The sequence below is a fragment of the Eulemur rufifrons genome, chromosome 7, assembly GCF_041146395.1.
Source record: "Eulemur rufifrons isolate Redbay chromosome 7, OSU_ERuf_1, whole genome shotgun sequence".
NCBI classification, from domain to species: domain Eukaryota; kingdom Metazoa; phylum Chordata; class Mammalia; order Primates; family Lemuridae; genus Eulemur; species Eulemur rufifrons.
Genome location: NC_090989.1, coordinates 126,768,113 through 126,781,001, shown reverse-complemented (window position 1 = coordinate 126,781,001; position 12,889 = coordinate 126,768,113). Strand labels below are relative to the sequence as shown.

General features: G+C 35.0%; 1 protein-coding gene and 1 pseudogene across 1 annotated transcript in view; both read left to right on the top strand.

Annotated features, from left to right (window-relative positions):
* TBC1D5 (TBC1 domain family member 5) overlaps positions 1-12,889 on the top strand; it is a 430,335-nt gene that overhangs the window by 258,962 nt on the left and 158,484 nt on the right. The window lies entirely within an intron of this gene.
* Positions 5,103-5,776, top strand: LOC138386706 (PRELI domain containing protein 3B pseudogene; annotated as a pseudogene).

Below are 12,889 nucleotides of genomic sequence, written 5' to 3'. Positions count from 1 at the left end.
TTTTTTTCTTTTTTTCTTTTTTCTTTTTTTTTCTGTTTTTTTCACCACCCAAGAAGCATAGGTATTTTGAGTCTATTGGTTAAATATTTATGCAAGAAACTTAGTGTGATATTTTAAAATAATAGTTCTCCCATATAATAAAAGAGTTTTAGGGTTATTTTAATATGAGAACTTTGGCATAAATACTAGCACACATCTCCTATATAGCTTACACATAAGCCATGTTCTATAATATAATATTTGGAAAGGGGGTGTGTGAAATCTGTTAAGCCAAAGATGTGGTGTTATTGTAATATTATAAAAGAGAATAATCCTTGTTTCATAGGAGCCTGGATTGAATTGCTATTTGTCAGGGTGTTTATTCCAAGCAAAGTTAAAATTAATAAATGGTTGTCTAATGCATATCTAAACCTTTGACACAAAAATAATTTTTAAAAAATTTTCTTTGTAGTTAACAACTGTGTGTCATTATGGCATCTTTTATTGAAAGGAACTTTATTTAAGTAGCATAAACTTGTTGGATGGGCTTCAATTAAATGATGATTTGTTAATGCAAATGTGTAGCGAATGACTGGTAGTACATCTGTCTCTTCATCCATAGGCCATTACTGAGCAACGTTAGCACATGATTGTAAAAAACGAGACATCATTACATGCAGGTAGTACATAGTCAATCAATTCTGACCTTATGTCTCTGGCAAAATAAAAAAAAAAGTATATAATATAAATGATATTCAATCTGAATAACAAAAAAGCAGCTCTTTGACTGTCTGTGGCTCAAGCTGTTAGGTGAGGTGGCTGCTGTATGGATTGATGCTTATTGGTGGCCCACTGGGGAAAGGCCATCACTTTTATCCTTTATCATTCTTCCCATGCACTTTCTCCAGTCCACATTATATTTTGATTTCCTATTTTTTCTTTTTTTTTTCCTTTTTTCATTTTTTTTCTTTTGGAGAGTGATTTGTGGGGTAGGGGTGAAAAATGGGTGCTGATGACCACCAGCGTGAGCATGTTAAGCAAGCAGTGACAATTAATAAAACAACAACAAAAAATTGTACAATTAGCTTCAGCTCCATAAGTGTCTAATGAGCCATTTGTCAGAATTTGATGAAATAAACTACTCTATCTTAATTCTCCACTCTTGCAGCAAATAAATAAAAGTTATGAAACACCCGGGCACCAATAAAATATAATTTATTTCACAGGGCATGACAGAACTCTTTACATATCTAAAATGAACATGTTATTTACAAATGACTTGTGATACTCATATAAACCATGAATCTGTGTGCTAACTGCTTTCATTATAGAGATAGGCATTTTTTTCTGATTGTTTAATCATTTAAACGTATCATTACTCCTAAAGGCATGTGAGTTAAAGTGACTCCTCCTGGTGTGATTAACTCATGAGTCCAAAAAGAACCTCAGAAATGAGCTCTTCTGCAGCTGAAGACATTAAGAATTTACTGGAAAGGACAAAACAATAATTTTCATTTGGGAACCTCTCAGCTCTCTGCTGATTATCTTCCTGCCCTCATTTATTTTTAGGAACCCCAATCTCTCCAAAGTTTCCATCATTACTATACATCAGTCAAACCAAACAATGTTATAAGCTTCTTTCACTTGTATTTTGTACTAGGTAAAAAGTTATAATCACCATACTGATTTAAAATGCACTGAGAATGTGAAGTATCATTCAAATGAAAGCTAGAGATTTAAAAAATACTAATTAGTTGTTTTAAACAGAAGCAGCATACACAGACACTTTTTCAGAATAGCATATACCAGTGGTTCTTAAGTGTAGTCCCAGATCCAGCAGCATCAGCATCACCTGGGAGCTTGTTAGAAATGCAGATTCTTCAGTCCCACCCAGCTGCTGAATCAGAAACTGCTAGAAGGGCGCAAGAATCTATGTTTTAACATGCCCTGAAAGTGATTCTGATATGCAGTGAAGTTTATGAATCACCGATATACACTAATAGAGTAATTGAGGCAAAACCAAAACCCAACATTGTGGGACATTTATGAATCCCTGATGTATATATAGAACCCCAAAGAAAGTAGACAGCTTTCAGCTTCACATAATTTCCATCAGATCCAATTCATCTCATTTCCAACTCCTGCTGTTTGGCTCACTGCTGCTTTTTCTCCCTCTCTTTTTCTCAATTTTAATACATCTCTTTGCCCATTTGGTAAGGTAATGATAGAATTTGCAGGCAAATCCCATTAACTCGCCCTTCCACTGTCTATTCCTGATAACCAGATGTCTCAGTCTAGAATTTAGAGATGCTGATGTTTGATGGTTAGTATTTTGTTTCACTTTTAATTTTAAACTTGTTTCAAAGTTACTCATAAAATGTCCATTTAGAACAAAGAGAACAGGTTTCTTTAGGGGCCAACCTGGTGAATCTTTGAAGGAATAGGCAGGTATCTCTGGTAGGGTCATGTACCCCTAAATGGATAATGAAGGATTATTAGGACTTAGTGTTTTCACCTGCAGCCTGTATGATTAGCAACTGCTGCCAGTAGCCATAGATTTTAAACAGAAGAAGCATACACAGAATGAAGTTGAGTCTAAAGTGGAGAGTGGCAATAGAAATCAGAAAAAAAGACATCCAGGAAGAATTTGTACGAAAGGTGAATTAGAGCCAGTGATGACTATAGGCAGTTTTGTTTAAAAGGTGTTCCTTAATCCCTTGCTAGTCGAAAGTGTGATGCATGAACCAGCAGGTACTGCATCACCTGCAAACTTGGGGGAAATGCAGAATCTCAAGTGAAATGCAGAATGAGTTCCAGGCTCCCTCCCCTACTGTCTTAAGAATTCACATTTTAACAAGATTCTCTGGAGATTTGCATGTACACTAAAAACAGAGAATCACCTGCTTAGTATATTAGCAGGCAAAGTCAAAGACTGATAGTAAAGGCATATGTTTAAGTATGTCATACTTTCATATGGAGAATTCCATGGGACTGTGATAGTTCCAACATGGTTTTTGACAAATACACAGTGCTATTGCAGTTATAGGAGAAATTATTTTATTTGCCCAACTTAACTTGATTTTGTAACAAAACAAATAAGGAAATACGAAATTTGATTAATGGTTTTTAAATTTAAATTTTACTTGTGTCTTCCAGAGAGGGTAAAGTTCAAGTTGATATTATAAGTGTAAAGGGGTCTCCATCTAAGGGAGAATTTAGATTTAAATCTAAACCCAAAAAATTCTAAGCTCAGACTTTGTTTAATTTTATTGTAAGTGGTAGAAAGTGTTGAGATTTTTATATTTTTACAACTCAGTTGCTTCATCTCAGGAAATTAACAAAGGGAGGCTTGTTTATTATTACTGTTCCCCCTCCCCCACTGCATCAGAAGAAAAATTTAGGTTTATAATTTTAGCTAACTTGTCAACAATTTTTAATTTGGACCTGAGAAAAATTCACTTACAGTTAATTCTCAATTATCCATATTAAGAGGAAACAAGAACAGTTTTAAAAGTCGCTATTAAGTGACTATTTGAATTATAAAGAACATTTCAAAAGACCAGGTTATTTAGAATTAAGAGACACTAAACCAAGCTTGCTTAGATATATAGTCATCATTTGACAAGTGGTTACAAGTGCTTGATCTCCCATGCCGTCAGCATCTCTCTGACGCAGGCAAAACGAATACTATTCCCTTGAGACTCAGAGAAGCTGACTAACTTACCCAAGTTAACATAGCTAGTGCTTGAAGGATCTATGTCTAAAACCTTTATTTTTCTGACTTCTGGGCCAAATACCATCCTCTTTGAAAAGCAATCTGCCTATACCAAAGAAACAACACTCCAGGTTATAAAACATAAATGTAAAAGTATATAATTTAAATAAAAATAAATTTTAATTGGTGATAAAATTACATGCAATGTCAACCTAGCAGAGTAATTAACAGACCTTTTTGTGGAACACAATAGAAAGTCCATAGACAGATTCAAGTATATATAAAAATTAGTATACATTATACTAATAGTGAATAGACATTGAATATGCTCTACATGCTTACATCTATGTATTAACATTATAAAGGTGACTACACATTTGTATAGAAGGGTAAAAGTATTCAGTAAATAGTGTTGAGACAACTTATTATGTATTTGGGACAATAGATAATTTATTACCTCTCCCCACTCCACATGCTGAAATTAATTCCATATAGTGTAAAGATTAAAGGTGAAAAGTAAAACTGCAAAAAAGCTAGAAAAAATATAGCTGAATATTAATGTATTCTTGGGTATGGCTAGGCCTTAGTATTTGTGATTTTAAAGCAAGAAAGCCATGAAGGAGAAGATTGATTGGTTTTACTGAGTAAAAATGTTAAATGTATGCGGGGAAACCACCATTAATCAAAAGACAGATAAATTAGGAAAAATATTTGCAACTATATGGGAAAGGGTTAATATCCTTAATATTTTAAAATCTCATACAAATAAAAAGAGAAAGGATTAATAACTAAATAGAAAAATGGGCAAATGGTACAGACATTTCTAGATGTGTATGTCTATGTACACATGCATGCTAATTTGAAAAAAATTTTACTCTGTAATCAGAACTGTGCTAATTAAAGGAACAATGTGTCCTATTTGCTTATTCGATTAACAAAGGTGAAACCCAAATAATACAGTATACCCCATTTTGGGAAAGTTTCATGGCAAATTTGATAATTTGTTTCAAAACTTCATTAAAACCTTTACCCTCCAATTCCATTACTAGGAATTTATTCAAAGGAGATATTAATAATTAATGATACACAGAATTTTTGCTTCAAAGATTTTTTGGCACTATTACTTATTATATGAAAAATTTTATAAATTTTAATGCCACACATAGAAAAATAGTTCAATAGATAATAGTATGTATATATAATGGAATACTATGCAGCCACTTTGAATGACTCATTAGAGGTGAATATTTGTTGACATAGAAAAAAGATTATAATATGCATATTATGAGTATATTTTTATTATAAAATGAATATGTTCATAGTTATATGTATATGGAAATAGAATTAGGATTGTCCCTTAGCGCCACCCGGACATCGCGCGGGTCGCCCGCACCGTGAAGATCTGGACTTCGGAACATGTCTTTGACCCCCCATGGGAAACTGTTACCACAGCTGCAATGCAGAAATACCCAAACCCTATGAACCCGAGTGTGGTTGGAGTTGATGTATTGGACAGACACATAGATCCCTCCGGAAAGTTGCATGGCCATAGACTTCTCAGCACAGAGTGGGGACTGCCTTCCATTGTGAAGTCTCTTATTGGTGCAGCAAGAACCAAAACATATGTGCAAGAACATTCTGTAGTTAATCTTGTAGAGAAAACAATGGAACTTAAATCTACTAATATTTCCTTTACAAATATGGTTTCAGTAGATGAGAGACTTATATACAAATCACATCTTCAGGACCCAGAAAAAACTATTTTGACTCAGGAAGCCATAATCACTGTGAAAGGAGTCAGTTTTAGTAGTTACCTTGAAGGACTGATGGCAAGTACCATATCTTCAAATGCTAATAAAGGCCGAGAAGCAATGGAATTAATACATAAATTAAATGCCGAGATTGAAGAACTGACAGCTTCAGCAAGAGGAAGCATAAGGACTCCAATGGCAGCAGCAGCATTTGTAGAAAAATGATAATACAAGTTGGTAGACAACGTTGGGTCCCCCAGGTCTCTCCAAGCTGGCAATATATTTATTTGTTATTTAAAAAATACAACTATATTTTAGGTAGAATTTTTTTTAATAAGCTGATTTAAGGCTATGTGACTTTTGATCAAAACAGAGATACAGGGCTTCTGAATAAAAGGGATCATCTGAAATTAGTTTTGTTTGAAATGACTAATTTTAAGGTTTCCAGTATTTATATGAAAATTTAACAGTTTTCTTAAAAGTACTTGGAAATTGGTATTGACATTGAATCTCCTTAAGGTAGAATTTTAAAGCTTTTCTTGCATTGGAACTCTACCTGGCTTTGGACCAACCCCAGAACAAAGCAGAGCCACCTCTTACACACGATTGCCCTGCTGTTGTAACTTCAGCAGCTTGCATGAGAGAACTGACTTTAAAAGAAAAAATTATATACTTCTAAAAGATACTAATTTTTAGGCCGGGCGCGGTGGCTCACGCCTGTAATCCTAGCACTCTGGGAGGCCGAGGTGGGCGGATCGTTTGAGCTCAGGAGTTCGAGACCAGCCTGAGCAAGAGCAAGACCCCATCTCTACTAAAAATAGAAAGAAATTATATGGACAGCTAAAAATATATATAGAAAAAATTAGCCGGGCATGGTGGCGCATGCCTGTAGTCCCAGCTACTCGGGAGGCTGAGACAGGAGGATCGCTTGAGTTCAGGAGTTTGAGGTTGCTGTGAGCTAGGCTGACGCCACGGCACTCACTCTAGCCTGGGCAACAGAGTGAGACTCTGTCTCAAAAAAAAAATAAATAAATAAATAAATAAAAGATACTAATTTTTAGTATACTTCTAAAAGATACTAATTTTTAGTATCTTTTAGCAAGTATAAAATAACTTGCTCTGCTATAAACCACCATTAAAAACCAGTGTTTTGGTTTTGTACTTAAGTATTTTTGGAGTGAAAATTACCTCTGAAGTAATATATAACTCCAACAAAAATAAAGTTTTATTGTATTAAAAAGTACTGTATTGATTTGCCAAAGTTTTGTGACTTAGTAAAGGTATTACCTTCCTTGGATTTGTACTTTGTGATTTAGTATGCTGTGACGTGGGCTGGTTATGTTAACTGAAAAAATAAATTCATTACCTGAAAAAAAAAAAAAAAGAAATAGAATTAGAAAGCCATAATCCAAAATTATTTCTGGGCAATGAGACTATGGGTATCTTTTTTCTTTTTTTGCTTATGCTTTTATTTTCTATCATTTCTGAGACAAATACAGATTACCTCTGGAATAAGGAAAAATTTATTTTAATAAATTTGGCCTTGACATTACCTAACATGTAAAACAGTACATGAGACCAATTAATTTAAATGTAGAGTAAATATTTTCCTTCAATTCAGCACCTGTTATATGCGTGTGCTAACTCTAGAAATACAGCTCAAGGAATTCATCACAGTGTATGGAAGTTAGTCCTGTAAATAAAAGGCATTTAATTTTGAAAGATTTGTGTAGAGATGAAGGTGGATGTAGCTGGGAAGAAGAATGGTCATCTGTACTTCATGATGATTAGAGGGCGGCAGTTCAAGCAGGAAGAGATTGTTGAGCAAGGTTTTGAAAAAGTTCCCCAAATCCATGGAAGGGGCAGGACATTTCTGGCAAGTATAAAAGTGTGAAGAGAACATGACTCTGTAGTCTGCAATTAAAATGTGGACTGCATATGGGAAAGTGGCCAGAGATGAGTCTAGGTGGATAGTCAGGATTTTAGATGCTGTACTAAGGGGTTCATTAGATGATCAGTGCAGGGCAGAATTGGTCACATTTACATTTTAGAAAGATCTCTCTGGCAGCAGAATAGGCCTAAAGCTGATAGAGCATCGATTAAGAAATGATAAGATCATTGGCAGTAGAGTTGGAGAGGGGATGATAACTGTTAATGCAAGTCAGAGAATGCTGAATCTTGGCCCTGGTGGATTGGAAGTAGGAAGCAGGAAGGCTTAACGGCTACAAATGATTAACTCTACAGGAGGACATAGAATTTGGGGTGGGAAAGAAGTAAAATGATGAATTCTGTGTCAGAAGAGTAAAGTTTGAGTTTTTACTCCTTCCTGCAATATTCAGCTTGAATATTTGTTTTATAGTTATTTGTAATATCCTATTAATATCTTTCTAGATGCTTCTCTTCATTTAAATGTAGTAGTCTGAAAGTTTTACTACATTTAAATATCTTTTACTGGAAGGCACTACAGAACAGTGATTAAGAATATGAATCAGCTTCCCTGGAATTGAATCCCAGCTGCACCACTTCCTCTGTGTGACCTCACAAAACTCACTTGTATCTCTAAGCTGTAGTTTCTTATCTGCAAAATGAGGGTAATACCTTTTAAGAGTTCAGGATTAAATGAAATGCTACATGTAAAGCACTCAACATCGTAATCATTCCAATAAGTGTTAGCTACTGTATTTATTAGAACAAGACATTGTTTTTATAGGAAAATATATTTTTATAATAAAAATGATGCAGCAAAAATTTATTTGCACATTTCTCTAAAAATAAAATTATTGTAATATATTCACTGTGCAAAATTAAGGGACTTCTGTAAATATTAATGTAACATTTTTAGAGAGTTGTAAGTTGCTGTTGTTCAGGAGTTTACTGCAATGAGGTGATCCAGAAGTGAATGATTAAATTAGCAAAGAAACAACATGGAAAAATACTAGAGATACAGGTTACCTATAGCAGAAGATTTCTAGGTACTACCATTAGACACACAATTGTACCTATTTTATAAATATACATGAATTAGATAAAATTGCTTAGATCACTGGGAAGGAAGCTGGTCCCTCCACCCTACCGTTGACTCTGGATTTCATTATGGTACCATATCCCTCTTTCTAATCCTACTGTTCTTTCAACTCTTGTTGGAAGAATGTGGAAACTCCAATGGACAACACTTGTAAATCTTCAGGATGTTTTGACCTCCCTGTTCTCAGTTTCCTAATATGAAACAAGAGCTTCTTTTGTTAAAAGTTACAGTGACAAACCTAGCCCATACTTTCTATTTGCCAGACATGCACTTTTTCCATAAGCTTAATCTAAATCAGGTATTGGTGTACAGGCCAGTAGAATCTTATATCTCACTCAAAGGCCCTGTGTGTGCCCAGCCCCTCGGCCATGACTACACCGTAGCACTGCTGCTGCCACCTCCCTGTCTATGGTGGCAGCTGGAATTATATGTGAGCCTGCCTCTCTGGGGGGTTCCAACTTTTGCTTGTCTGGAGGCTGGCCCCATTTGCCCACGTGTAATTATTTATACCACAGGAACATAGACTACTTTTTGATTGTCTTTCATTGCAGACTTCTCAAACTGAAAGTTTGTAGGCAAAACCTGGATAGCTGCCTTCATGTAGTGACCCATTCCCAGTGTAGGGGGGAACCCAAGCATGAAATGGAAACACAGAACTCTTCCTACCTCCCTCTTGTGTTGTTATATCTTCCAATTCCATCTTGGGAGCTGTGGGCTGCCCACAATGGGAACTGTTTACCATTCTGCTATCTTCTAAGGAAAACTGGCAGGTTTGCCTACTGGTAGCAACTATTTCAAAGCTTTATCTTTTATAAATTAATTAATTAGCTAATGAATTAAATAAACATTGTGTTATATTTCTCACATTAACATTCATTCCATTTCAAAATGTAAACTTAATGTTTCTTAATTGATCTTTTTAATTTTCTACTGCAAGGCCCTTGATTATTTTCTCTCTAGCATTAATTTTGGGAACTGACCGACATCTTTACTTAGGCTTTCCTTGAAACGATCTTCTCACTCAAAAGTAAAAGGATTATCTCTTATATTCTGTTGCATTAGTGATTATCTCTTATATTCACTGCAAATGTCATGCAAAAATACTATAGGTGTTAAATTTTTTGCTATATGGTTTGTGTGTGTATACATATATCCTTTATAATGCCGTATTGATAAATTTCTATGTATAAATATATGAAGATTAGTTTCTCTGCATTGCTGCCCATGGGAATATGTGGGACAATATAGATGACCAATTATAACTGGTGAAATTCTTTTCTTCAAGTAGTTTGTTTTGACATACAAGTCACTAAGTGGTTTTCAGAAAAAGCTTAGCTTGATGGGTCATCACATAAGCTATTTGACATTTGTCCCCAGTCAGACCGGATGCCACATGAAAAATTTATTCTGGCAAGAGGCTCCTAGGAATAAACAGTTCTCTAGTGTTGCTCACAGGGGACTTGGCAAGGTGAGCGGAACTTCAGCTTGTCACGGATGCACTGTTCTGACAAACATAAGTAGATGCTAATGGCTAAATCGTGACAGAATAAAGTCCCACAACCATATGGCTAATTGCCACAACAATATCTTCAGTGTTATTAATCAAGTTTTCGTAGTGTGCCATGATAATTGGAATAATTAGAAACAGCATAGGCATTGCTTGTCTCCAACACACATTTTGCAGACAGGGACCTCGAACAACCACAGTTGCACTTTCAGTACTATGTTGTTTAGTGCTGTCTTTTCCTCAGAAATAATCTGGTTAATTAATGAATTAACTGCTTGCCACCAGTGTATTTTGTGCTAGCTTTTATAGAAGCACAAATATCTAAATAAGACCACCAAACCCTCTGCGTGTCTGTTTAAATAGGCAATATTCCTTTAAGGCAGGAATAGAAATCTGCCCATCTTGAATCTTATAGTTTGAAAGATGAATTCATTGTGCACTAATTTGGATGATGGACATTCATTTTTTGGTCATGTATTTCCCCTTTTAGCTAATTTAGTTAAGAAAATGAAGAATTAGAAAGCAGTTGCATAAATTACGAGATGTTAAGTATTTGCATAATTTGTTTCAGGCAAGTACTATATAGTGGTGGTCCCAGAATGAATTATTATGAACATGTCTTTCAATTATGGATGAAGTAAATGTTACTATCTTTAATATCCCAATTGAAACTTGTATTTTCATACAAGTTTGAATGTGAATGTGAAATGTGAAAATATACTCACTATGAAATATACTCAATATGAAAATATACTCAATATGAAAATATACTCACTTCAGTATCCGTTTCTTCATCTTAGTAGTGGAATGAGAATATATTTGTGCTTGGCACAGTGCTATAATTAAGAGGGCTTCTTGGGTTGCGTTGCTTTGTGAGGAGGTAACTGGATGGGAAAGACAGAAGATTGGTGATAACAGCACATCTGTGGTACAGAGCACTTAGGCAAACAGATAAAGGGAAATAGCTGCTGTAGATGTCTATCTGTGCCATTTCAATTCTTGCCTTCCTTTCCCTTTTTTGTCCCATTGCATTCCTTAACTAACGATAAGTCATATTACATGGTTCTAAAGTTTTAGATTCACTGGTGTTTTCAGTTTGAAAGTATCCCCAAAATTCCCAAAATAAAAAATAAATAATTAAAAATACTATTTCCTTATAACTTTAGGATTGCCTAAGCCAGAAATTGCTGCTTCTGTGAGCCCTCTACTCTACACAATTTAAAATCATTGTTACGTAGTTTCTTTTATTTGAGTCTTTTCTCCCCGATTTCTTTCATTACCCCTCTGTGGATGGAGTGAGAAACATAGAGTAGAGATATTAGGAAAATTGAAAGTTGGAGATAAGAAAGCAAGAAAGTCTGATACTCTCCTTCAACCAACTTAACTTATTGATAATTATTTATTCACGCTGGATAAAATAATTTAGACTTTTTTACTGTTTTTCTCCTACTTTTTGTCTTTTTACTATTCGTTAAATAGAGGCTAGACGGGAAAAATGAAACTATTCATTTTCGTACTCATTAAACATTATTATAAAAAATAGTGTAGAGGAAAATTTTAAACCAATATCTAAAATGAGGTTTGGATTATGTGTAGATGTTATTTATTCATGTCCTGTTTTAAATAAAGTACAATTGTGTTCTCTATTTAAACTTCAAGTTTATCCTTTGTATCGATCAGAACGCTTTTGCTTATAAGCTTCAAAAATCCTTGCCTCAAACTGACTCAAGCATTAAGGAATTTTATTATTTTAGATAGCTAAAGTCTAGAAGTACTGCAACACAGAAGTCTCAATTGAGGACCCCAGTTTTTCTCATATCTCCACTGTGTTAACCTCATAATCAATTTCTTAAGACTCATTCTCTTCTAATCACAAAGTGACTGACAATGATTTTGAAGCTGTTGGCATTCTTTCTCCCCTTGTTTGCAGGGGAGAAAGAAGGAAACCTTTCAGAAGTATAAGATAACAGTTTCTTTTAGTCTGCTTGGGCCAAGAACGGTTTCTAAGAGGGATATCTTCCACTATTTGCCTTGGACTAATTGGTGTCTGCCTTCAGAGCAGTGGTTCTTAAGATATGGTCCCTGGACCAGAAATATCAGCATGCTCTGGGAGCTTATTAGAAATGTAAATTGTCAGACTGTACCCCAGAGCCACTAACTCAGAAACTCTGGGGTACAGCCTAGTCCTCTTTGTTCTTGAAAACCTTCCAGATAATTTTGGTGCATGCTATGTTTGAGAACCACTGACCTAGAGCAAGGATGCCACAGATTTTTTCTGAACAATATTGGGACCACAGATATAAATGAACTAAATCTAGTTAGTTTAGGAAAGAATAATACCAGAATGGATTCTTGTTAGACAATCACCCTCTATGTACTTTAAAATTAAAATAATTAAATGTATCTTCTCTTTTGCAAAGTTGTTTATATATGATGCATCGTATGCCATTTATAATGAAACTCTCAAACATACCAAATTCCTTTCTTGTTGAGTCAAATGTGGCAGAGAGTACTTACTTAATATTCCTTCACCCTTTTTTTCTTACTAAAATAACCCTGATTTGGAGTTTTGGGGTTTTTTGGGTTTTGTTTTGTTTTAGAATGATACTTCATCTAGCTTCAGGAGTGCACTGACACACAGTTCTGGCCAATCATATTTAATCTCTTGTCTGCTGGAGATTTATGTCAAATCCTTTCCTAGCTTTCCTTCTATACCTTCCTAGCATAAACCCTACCCTTTCCTTTTTATCATTTTCTCTTTCTTTGTTACGTGATCACTGGAGATGTACCAGCCATTTTGTAACTATGAGTGAATGCCAAAATGAATTACAGAGACCTCAGCCCTGACCTCTTTGAGGTGCAGGACCAAAGCCAGCAATCACACACTTCAGACTTCTGGTAGGTTACATGAG